This window comes from Rhinolophus ferrumequinum, chromosome 2 (genome assembly GCF_004115265.2).
Source record: "Rhinolophus ferrumequinum isolate MPI-CBG mRhiFer1 chromosome 2, mRhiFer1_v1.p, whole genome shotgun sequence".
Taxonomy (NCBI): domain Eukaryota; kingdom Metazoa; phylum Chordata; class Mammalia; order Chiroptera; family Rhinolophidae; genus Rhinolophus; species Rhinolophus ferrumequinum.
Window position 1 is genome coordinate 83,704,664 of NC_046285.1, and position 10,531 is coordinate 83,715,194.

At 37.9% G+C, this 10,531-nt stretch overlaps 1 long non-coding RNA gene across 1 annotated transcript; it reads right to left on the minus strand.

Annotated features, from left to right (window-relative positions):
- Positions 1-380: 380 nt before the first annotated feature.
- Positions 381-4,108, minus strand: LOC117033319 (uncharacterized). Its single transcript, XR_004424870.1, has 3 exons — positions 4,063-4,108; positions 3,865-3,952; positions 381-488 (listed from the first exon to the last, which is right to left on the minus strand). It is a non-coding gene; the product is annotated as an uncharacterized LOC117033319 (long non-coding RNA).
- Between the last annotated feature and the right edge of the window lie 6,423 nt (positions 4,109-10,531).

The window sequence follows — 10,531 nt, forward strand, 5'->3', positions numbered from 1 at the left end:
TTTAGGTATATAAATGTTGAATAACAATGGTGTACACCTGAAACTAATATAATATTGTATGTTAGCTATATTTGAATAAACATCTTAAAAATTAAAATAAAATAAAAAATATTAAAAAACATACATATGTTGAAACTCGGTGCCCAAGAACATACCAATATGTAAAGAGAAAATGTAATTAAAATAATGTCTTGATTACTAATTAAAAAACAGCTATGTGGAACAATAAATATTATTAACTGTAACTCTCCAATTTCACACACACAAGAAAACAGTTTTCTCAGAAAAGTTAAGCAACTTGCCTAGTGTCACTCAGCAAGTAAATGCAGAACATGGGCCAGACCGCCTCATCTCCTGATTTCAGGTTCAATGCTGCTTCTCTGCCAGTCTTAATTGCACTGCAGCTGTACTTGAATTAGCATGACGGCACACTCCTATTTACTGCAGAGTTGTATGCTGTTTATGCCCATAATTTGGAGTCATTTTTACTGAAACAACAACAAAAGAAGCCATGAATCGCATTAAAGCACTATTACTCAGTCTAGGTGTCTTTCTGAAGGCTTTTGTCTATTTACACTGTAAGGGAAGTGTGACACAAGCCAGACGATAGGAATAATTTTCACCTACAAAAATTTGTTGAAACTATTCAGACCGAGGGACATTTTTACTGCTTGTAGAAGCAGACGCAGCAAAACCCACTTTACTTACACCCTCTGCCTGCCTTCCTTACAAAGTGGTGAATGTGAACCTTTGTTGGAAACAATTACTTAAATATATGTGTTTGGGGGGACTGAGGATCCGCAAAGCAGACCTCGTAGTTCAGCTAAATATAGCCTTTGTCAGAAGTCATTGGTGAGCAAGTAAAAATTAAGAAATAGAAAACCCACTGTGGACCATAACATGGAAAGAACGTCTCCTGTTCTCAGAGAATTTTCAGACTGGGACAATTGTACGTCTATCCAGATTGACCCAGCGATGTATGTATAACTCTTGAAAGAAATCACCACCACAGAGAACAAATGGACGTGTCATTCTGCTTTGCAGTGTGGTTCTTAAAAATGTAAAAACACTTTAAACTAATTAAACTTGAATGACATTGGGGTACAACCTAGAAACAAGTGTTTAGCATTTTGTGAGGGACCCAACCACACTTAACCTACAAATACATAGCACCTGAGATAGTGTTTCTGGTCCAGGATAACATTACTTATTACATTACTATCTGTGTGGATGACTACATTTAATATCCAATAAGCATCCCACTTCCTTTCAGACTCACCAGCATGTCTGGGCAGTGGGGAATCCCTATTTTGTAAATCATGCTATTCTTTGCAATCATGCTTTTTTCTTCAGAGGCAGTGTCTTGTCTGAAGTTGAACATGTTACTCAACATTTTAAATTTAATTTAAACATAAATTTCCCTCAACATCATGTGCCCTTAGCCATGTGTGCTAGCACTTCTTGGTATTTTGCTGTCTCTCTATGTGGATATTTGTGCTTAATTTGGTCCTTACAGGTCTTCTGGAACTTTTCATTGATAGCACATATACAAAATATTGGCCGAGAACCACATAATCAAAACTCTGATCATATTTTTCTGTTTGAAAATAAATGTGTTCAGTTTGGGAGGTACGAAATGCCCTAGGCCATATGCCACACAGGCGACCCTGGCTGGATTAGTCCACACACATTTGCATATCTTCTCATTAACAACATTAATTGTCCAGCTAATAATTACAGAAGACCAATAAATACAGTCTGAACTTTTAAATTCAAATGTGTAGGAGGTGCTTCCTACCAAGCTACAGTATTCCAAAGCTTTGTGTTATTCTAGCAGGAACTATTTATTGAGGCCCCCACTATGAACAGCAGACATTGAGGGGTTCTGGGTCTCAATGGTGAACAAAGCATTTTTTCTTTCCCTCATGGGTTCATATTTTAGTGGGGAACTAAGTAAACAAATAAGAAAAATTAAAAATAAAATAATTGCAATTTTCAATGAACACTATAAAGCAGAGACAAAAAGTCCAGGATTTGGATTTTGTGCTATGTGGAAGGCTTTTATGCTGAAGAGTAACAGGATATAATTTTCATCTTAAGAAAACCGCTCAGTGGCTCCCTACAGAGGAGACAATGGTTTAGAGGCAAGACTGGAAGCATGACAAAGTCAGAAAACTGTGTAGTAATTTGGGCACATGATGAAGGTGACCTGGTACTGAGGGAATGGAAAGATGATTGGATGTGGTAGCAAGGGGAAGAGAGACAGGAAGACATCAAGTTGGTTCCTGGATCTGGCTTGAGGATCCAGCTGGATGGGGGAGCCATTTATGGCGGTGACAGAGATTAAGGGGCATATTCCAATTGTATTGGACATTTTACAATTGAGATTTTTGTGATATGTGAGGTCAAGCATGAAGTTTACAGGAAATGTCATGGTGGGAGGTAGAGAATAGGATTCACCAACATATTCCTGGGAATGATGAACTCACCAAAGGAGAGGAAAAGGGCAGAGAAAGGCCAAAGCATAAAAAGAAAACTAGCTTGCCAGCATATTGTTTTGAGGATGTGAAGGTACTGGATGGCATCTAATGCTGCTGAGAGATGAGTCAGATGAAGATGAAGAGAGAGCTTTGAACCCGAGAGGTGCCTCCAATTCCCCACCTAAAATGTGGATAACAATAATAGCCCTTACCTCAGTAGGGGTTTTTCAAGGACTTCATGACTTATACATATAAAGCTCTTAGAAGTGTGCTTGTCACGCTTCTTTCAACAAATCTTTATCATGTACCCACTGTGTGGTAGGCCCAGGACTAGGTACTAGGATTTAGACATGAACAAAAATCTCTGCCCAAAATGACAGGGAAAGGAGGCAGACAGTAAACAATGAGCAGGTGATAAGTGTTATGGAGGAAAACAAAGCGCCTTTAGGGGATGAGGAGAGCATGGGGTGAGCGAACCATTTGAAACATTAGAGTTGGTGGTAAGGAGCAACACCTGCAAATATCGGGGGTGAAAAGCAGCCCGGGCAGAGGCAGGAAATCCCTGGCATTCAAAGGACAGGGAAGTTGGCACTGGAGCAGCCTGGGTCAGGGGAGAAGAAACATGACCAAACCATGTTTGTTATGAGCATTGTTTGCACTGACGACAAGGGCATTTAAAATGACTTTAATCAGGTTCAGTGAGGTAGTGAGTGCGTAAGTAGACTGAAGGAAGTAAGCAGAGAATGAAGGAGGTGAGAAAGAAGTGAAAAATTCAACTATGAAGGAGAGCAGAGAAATGGGGTGGGGCCAGAGTGCGGAGCACCTAATTTCTTATCAACTCCTGAGAATGAGAAGAGAACTCTTCAGGAATGAAGAGTTTGAAGACAGAGATAAGAGAATGTTTTTTTTCTTTAAGGAGAGATAGTAGGACATGTTCCTATGCTGATGAAAATAAGCTGGTAGAAAGGAGAGGCTTGTGATGAGAGGGAGGGGTGGACAGTTGAAAGAACAGCATCTTTGGAAGGTGAGGGAAAGGAATCCAGGCACAAGTGAAGATGTTGGTCTTTCCCAAGAGGCAGGATGGGAAGAGGAAGAGGCTGAGTCCTTGCAGGGAGTTTAAAAGTGATGTGCAGGAAAGAGTGGGGACGTGTACCCCAGAAAGTGTCTATGCGTGACGCATGAGGTGTTATCAGCAGCTGACAGTGAGTGGAGGATGAAGAGGGTTTGTTTGCAGAGAATGAGAAGGTCTGAAAAATTTTCCTGTGGGAGGTGGGAGACAACATTCTAGTGTAATATGGAAGAAATTGCAGGGTCATACTGAATACCCTTTTGAGGTTTCAGATCATGAGTCTAAAATGAAACAAGTCAATATAGCTTGCTTTACCTTCTTCGTTGATTCTCCTCAACCAGTTTATATCCAGTTATTCATGTGTCACTCTGAAAGAAATCATGAGGAGGGTGGTTTTCTTATCCTATAAGAAAAATAAAGCAAAAGAAACAAACTTCAATATAGAAAAAAAGCAAAAACTCTTCTAATTGTTTTGTTCTCATTTAACATGGTATGCATATCACTTATTCTTACCCTCCGTAGGGGCTCAGAACAAGCCACCCCACGGTGTGCCTCAGTGGTACGCAGATTGTTTTCAACTAAAGGCAAGCAAGGCCTATGGGTTCAAGAGAAACTTCTGCCCTCACTTAATTACATAGAAGAATTGGAATTAGGGGCTGTGCCCATAATAAGAGATTATCAGAGATACAGAGATAACCTTTTTTTTTTTTTTAACCTACCTATAGGGCAGGGCAAACTTCTAATTATTAAACATCTGCTCTTCTTACTATTCTGCAATGACCTTTTCAAGTCCCCAAGACACCGTATCTCATCCCTAGTTCAGAATATCATATATACCCCATTTTTCTTTTCTGCCTTTGAACCTCACTCAGGTGGGGTCTCTGACTCTCTCATGTATGTGGGGTTCCCATCCATATGTATGTAACTGAATTTAGTTATTCTCTCTTGTTACTTTGTCTTATGTCTATTTGATTAGAACAGATGAAAGAACCTGAGGGTTGAGGGAAGTTTCTTCTTCCCTCACACCTTCATGAGCATTAATTAAAAGGAACTTTGGTACTTAATCAGCATCAGGCATTGTTCTTTATGGGTAACTTGAGGACTATTATCATATGCATTGTGGAGATAATGACATTCTCCTTTTTGTGAAAAGCACAAACAAAACAAAACTGCGACATAGCTGTTGTTTCTTGGCATGTCAGTAATGAGAACTCCAATGATATTGGGGATATTTAATATCAATAGTACAGTTTTGAAAGGTGTTGCAGAACTATTAGAATCAGAGAAAGTGCAAGGGACTTCCAGGTGATTTTCTCCTCATCTTGTCATATATATACATAAAGGAAATGCTTATTAATTCATGGATTAACCAGCACATCCAATTTCTACATAATTCCGTATAGGAACGCTCTGCTGTTGTTTTCAAAGGAGAGACAAGAGAATCATGCTGGCATGGGAGAAGCTCAAAATATGGTGAGACTATTTCTCCTGGCTGAAAAGAGAAAGGACATTGAACTCATAAATTAGCAATAATTACGCCTGTGTACTATGTCACTAGATTCCATTAGATATGCATCTTTTTTCTTCCTCACAGGCTCATTCCTCACTGCTGACAAATTTATTAGACATGTTATGTAGAGTTATAAAGGAAAGCACTTTTTTTTTCATTGCTATGCTTAAGGGATAAAAATTCCTCTTTTCCACCTTGTACCACATGGAGCAAATCCAAGTGAGTAACATAAGTCGATCCAAAGGGAGGTTTGGGCACAGAGCAGAACTGAGGATCAAAACTAAAGATGAGAGATAGGTCTACATTTCACTTGTTGATTCAAAAGAAGCCATTTCAATGGCTTTCCCTAAAAATCCTCAGCAGAACCCTAGTGTGGCCTTCATTGTCACTTGCTTTGCATAGTCCATCAAAGTTTCTGTATTTTTACCGCAACTCTACAAGAATTAGTCAACTTTAAGCTAAAAGTGTAAGAAAAATTGAAGTAAATATAGTATGCATTGTGGTTACATATGCTGAAGCTTCGTTTTTAAGACTGGCTATTCATTGGATAGACAGGGAGGGTGTAGGAACTAAGATGGTCCCTGGGACAACAAAACTAATAGGGTTAAGGTAGAGCCTAGTATTATAAGCATGTGGCTAACTGATCTGTGATTTAAGCCACACTGTTCTGGGGATTTCCACTAGAAGGTGAAGTCCACTGGAGATTCGAAGCTGTTATTTGGTTGTCAAGTCATTTGGACAGTCCTTCTCTGGGTGCATGGAGTGATTGAGCCCTCAGAGGAAAAAAAAAAAAAAAAAAAAAAGTAGGATAATGGCTCTCCTGTCACTGAGGGTGAGCATGGGGGCTGAAACTAGGACGCCAGGTCAGAAAAATTTAGGGATAGGAACCAAAATAGAAGACAAGGTCTAGGGACTCCTCAATCCAGGTGAGAAAGACTATGACTCAGGGGCCACGTGAATGCCAAAGGTTAGCTCTGCCAGCCCCAGGTTCTTGTCTGATTGGCACTGAAGGAAACAGGAGCAAAGTAGGAGCCCGGAAATGTTCTAGATTATTATTATATGGTTCTAATATCAAATCGCAAAGATTATAAGAGTAAACACAAAATAACCCCCTAAGTTTTATGAGTGTGGTTATTGCTATGGTTTACTTTTATGGAAAGATATTGACCTCTATGAAGGACCTATTATGATCTAGAAACCTTAAGTAGCATGATTTCTCTAAATCCTATGTGTTACTTTCGTTTTATAGAAGGAGAAACTGAGGTTCATAGAAGTTAAGTGAGTTGCTTAAGGTGTTGTTAAATTGTGGAATCAGGATTCAGAGCCATGGCAAATTGCTGTGTTTTATCCACCATGCCACGTGGACAGTTTTATTGTAGTTTTTGCTGGTTTAAGTTTTTAATGCTCCCAGGGTGCCTATTAGTCTAGTTCATTTAATTTGTAAGAATTACTTTTGTACCGTTTTGTTATTTTGTGGACTGCAATGACAGCTAGGACGTCCTTGAGGCAGGACTGTCCTCTTGTGTGTTCAGTCTCATGGAAACCAGTACCCAACCCACGTGGCTGAGACCCAGGGGTTGACTCTGCCACACTTCAGAGCAGTTGACAAATTGCTCACAGCTGTCTGGGGTTAAAGAACGCATCTCTGAGAAATGACACTTTCTCATTCCCTTTTTAAAGAGACAAGTGTGCCTCCTTTTCTTCTACACTTCTAATGATCATTCTACTTTTGAAATGGTCCCTGGACTTGCTATTTTGTCTCACTAGTATCTCCACTCTTGCATTCTTCTTCTTTTTAAAATTATTTTTCTCACTTTTTAAATTTTTTAAATTAGTTTCAGGTGTATAAAACATCATAATGATAAGACATTTATACCCCCTCACAAAGTGATAACCCCCTCTCCCAGTACTACCCCTCTGACATCATATATGGCTGTTACTATACCATTGACTATATTTCCTATGCTGTACTTTACATCCCATGAATATATATATTTGACATTTGATATTATTCTACTTCAGCTTCAAGTGTACAGCGCAGTGTTCAGGCATCTGTACAATCTATGATATGATCCCCCTGATAAGTCCAGTACACGTCTGGCACCCTATATAATCCATATAACATTATCGATTATATTCCCCATACTGTATTTTACACCCCTGTGACTATTTTGTGACTACTACTTTGTACTGAGACTTAAGTTCTATTTTTAACCATGACAGAATTATCTTCTTATTCTATCTAAACCTTTTTTCAGATGACACAAAAGAACAGATATCATTGCATTTCTATTGAAACAAGATACTCTACCACTTGGAAATGCTTCTCTATTATTACATTTAATTGGAATGGGTGGCCTATTAGCACTGATTGTGGAAGAAACTGATTTCTGCATTCAACATGAAAATGTATTGTGAACTGCCTAATGTAAATGGCTTATCTAATGATTGAGGTTAACTGATGCCAGTGATTTTCAGAATGTTGATATCAGGAGAATCAAAAAGAAAGCTAACGTATACATGGAAATATACTTAGTAAATTGATAAAAAGAGTTCTGAAGGTTGCCAGCTCTGATGAACAAATATACACAATCCTAATTTTATTCTCACCCAAGTACTTGCGCCAACCTTGAAATGCCACACATGTGGATACCAGTTTATTAAAATAATACTCAAAATCTTACTAAATAATGCTTTATTTGTGACATTTTTTTTAATTCCTCAAAGCTACTGCTGCCACAGGAGCCCAAATTTCTTTTTCCTTAGAGTTGGTTATTATAAAGCATCTAGTTTTTTAATTGAGTCATGCTGTATAAAGGCCACTAAACCACAAAAATTTGTAATTTTTCTGTCCCATAACTGGGTACATTTTAAGGAAATAACTGTCAAGAAGTCATATGACAATTACTGGACTATTCTGTATCACATTGTGCATTTCCAAAATATTCAACAGCTTGTTATAAAATAGATGCTAAAAAATACATTGTTTGGGCTATATTAGGCATTGCTCTCTCTCTTTCTCTCTTTTCTCTGAAGAAGCTTTCAAGAGGCCAAGAATTACTGCAGAAATAAAGTTTTACAATTTTAGCAGATCATAGAAATTGTAACTGTGCTAGTGTACTATAATTCTAGGCAAAATAACCTGACCTGCATCTGCGAAGAGGTCACATTAGTGCTGTACACTGGAAATATAATGCCAGCTACTTACGAGATTTAAAATTGTTTAGTAGTCTCATTAAAAAAAAGGAAAAAGAAACATGTAAAATTAACGTTAATAGTATTTTATTTAGCCCAGTATGACAAAAACATTACCACTTCAACATGCAATCAATATTTTAAAATATTAATGAAATATTTTATTTTTATTTGTATTGAATTTTTGAAATTCAGTGAATAATTTTCCCTTATAGCACCTCTCAATTTAGACTGACCATATTGCAAGGACTAAATATCCGTATATTGTTAGTGGCTACCATATCGAACAGCTCAGGGTTATTCTAATAGTGTAGGTAGTCTATTAAAAGGAAGTGAGAAAAGTTATTCAGAGCTCATCGTATCTTAAACAACATTTCTAATCAATTCAGTTCTGTTTTGTTCTCCTCTATAAATACTTCTTGAACAATTGCTGAATTCAAAACTGCATTCTGGGGTTATGAGGACCAATTATACTAAGAGAAACAAACAGGTTCTTGCCCTCAAGGAATCTGCAATGCAGTGGTGTGTAAAATTACTATAAACCTTACTGCTATTTGCTATGCAATGCACATGTGCCAGGAATAGTGCTGGAATATTTGAATTTAATTCTTCCTTCATTGTGAAAAACATTATTGAGGTTATTTACTTGTAAAACTTCTGTTTATAGTATATGGCAGGCGATGAACGAAAACATATTGAATAAATGAAAGATTACATTTTGGAAAATATTGTGTCAATTCCTATGAGGAATAAAATAACTGGACACAGATCCCACTCTGAAGACACTTCCATTTTTATAAGAAAAATGAAACATGTAAATAACTAAAAATTGCCGGGGAGGAAGTGATAGATGTTATGAGACAAAAAGGTGCTATACAGGTTCATTAGAGAGAAAAAAAGCAGATTAAAAAATCAATGTCATGCTTCAGATTTCCAGAAAGGATCCTGGATCCTTTCTGGATCTATTTTTCAAATAGATCAATTTGAAAAAATTCAAAAAATAAATATATTATTTGGACCACTTCAGACATCTATCTACCTCCCTTCTTTCTTCCCCAGATGAGCACTTTTCTTTATTGCTTTTCACCCCCTTCCCAAGGCAATGTCTAAATATAGGGGGAGAAAATAGGCTTATATGTCCTCGTGGTGATGGGAAAAAAATCAGGCTGTTATGGACTGAATTGTGTCCCCCACCCTCAAATTCATATGTTGAAACCCTAACCCCCAATGTGACTGTATTTGGAAAAAGGACTGTTAGGGACGTAATCAAGATTAAGTTAGGTCATAAGTGTGGGCCCTAATCAGGTAGGACTTGTGTCCTTTTAAGAAGAGAAAGCGATAGGAGAGGGTTCTTTCTCTCCCCGCATGCTCAGAGAGGGGCGGCCACATGAGGACGCAGTGAGAAGGCAGCTAACTACAGCCAGGAGGAGAGCTCTCATCAAGAACTGAATCAGCTGGCATCTTGATCTTTGACTTCCCAGCCTCGAACTATGAGAAAATAAATTTAAGTCACCAGCCTGTGGTGTTTTGTTATGGCAGCTCTAGCAGGTTAATACAAGGGCCCACGGAGTGAGGTGTTAATATTGATTGATAGTAACAGTTTACATAGGTTTACTTTTCTGGAGTGATGGTAGGGTATGGTGGTGATGAAGGCAACTATTTGACTCCTGGAAGCACTGATGAGTAGAGTCTAACATTCACTTCATTTGGACTTCTTTTCTCTATAGATTTTCTTTCAACAGCAACAGGTATTGAATTTTCCGAAGAAGGAGGAAAAAAAAAGAAGTACAAATCATGAAAGAAAGAGAGGGAAAAAAAAAAGAAGATTGGGAAAGCTAGCAAAAGCTTGATTGTTGATATATAGTGACTCAGACAATAGATGCATGCTAGCAGAGATGTATTTCTACTACATGTATTACAGTAGGCATGCTACGTGCTAAATAACTGGAAACCTAGAATCTTGGTATTTTCTCAGACAACTCAAATTACCCTTAATGGAAAACATTTGCACGTACTAAATTATCAATTTAATAGTTTGAGTATTTACTATATGCCAGAACTTGAGCCAAAGACTTTACATATTCGTTTATTAAATCCTTACAAGAAGCTCAGAAGCAAGTCACTGTTACGATTCCATTTTGCAGAAGAAGCTTAAAGATGTATAAAAATTTGTCCAATGTCACTGTATTCAGTGGTAGAGCCAGGACTGAAATCCAGGTCTCTCTGCTTTGAAGTCTGGTGTGTTAAACAGTAGACTATGTATCGTCCCAGAAACAA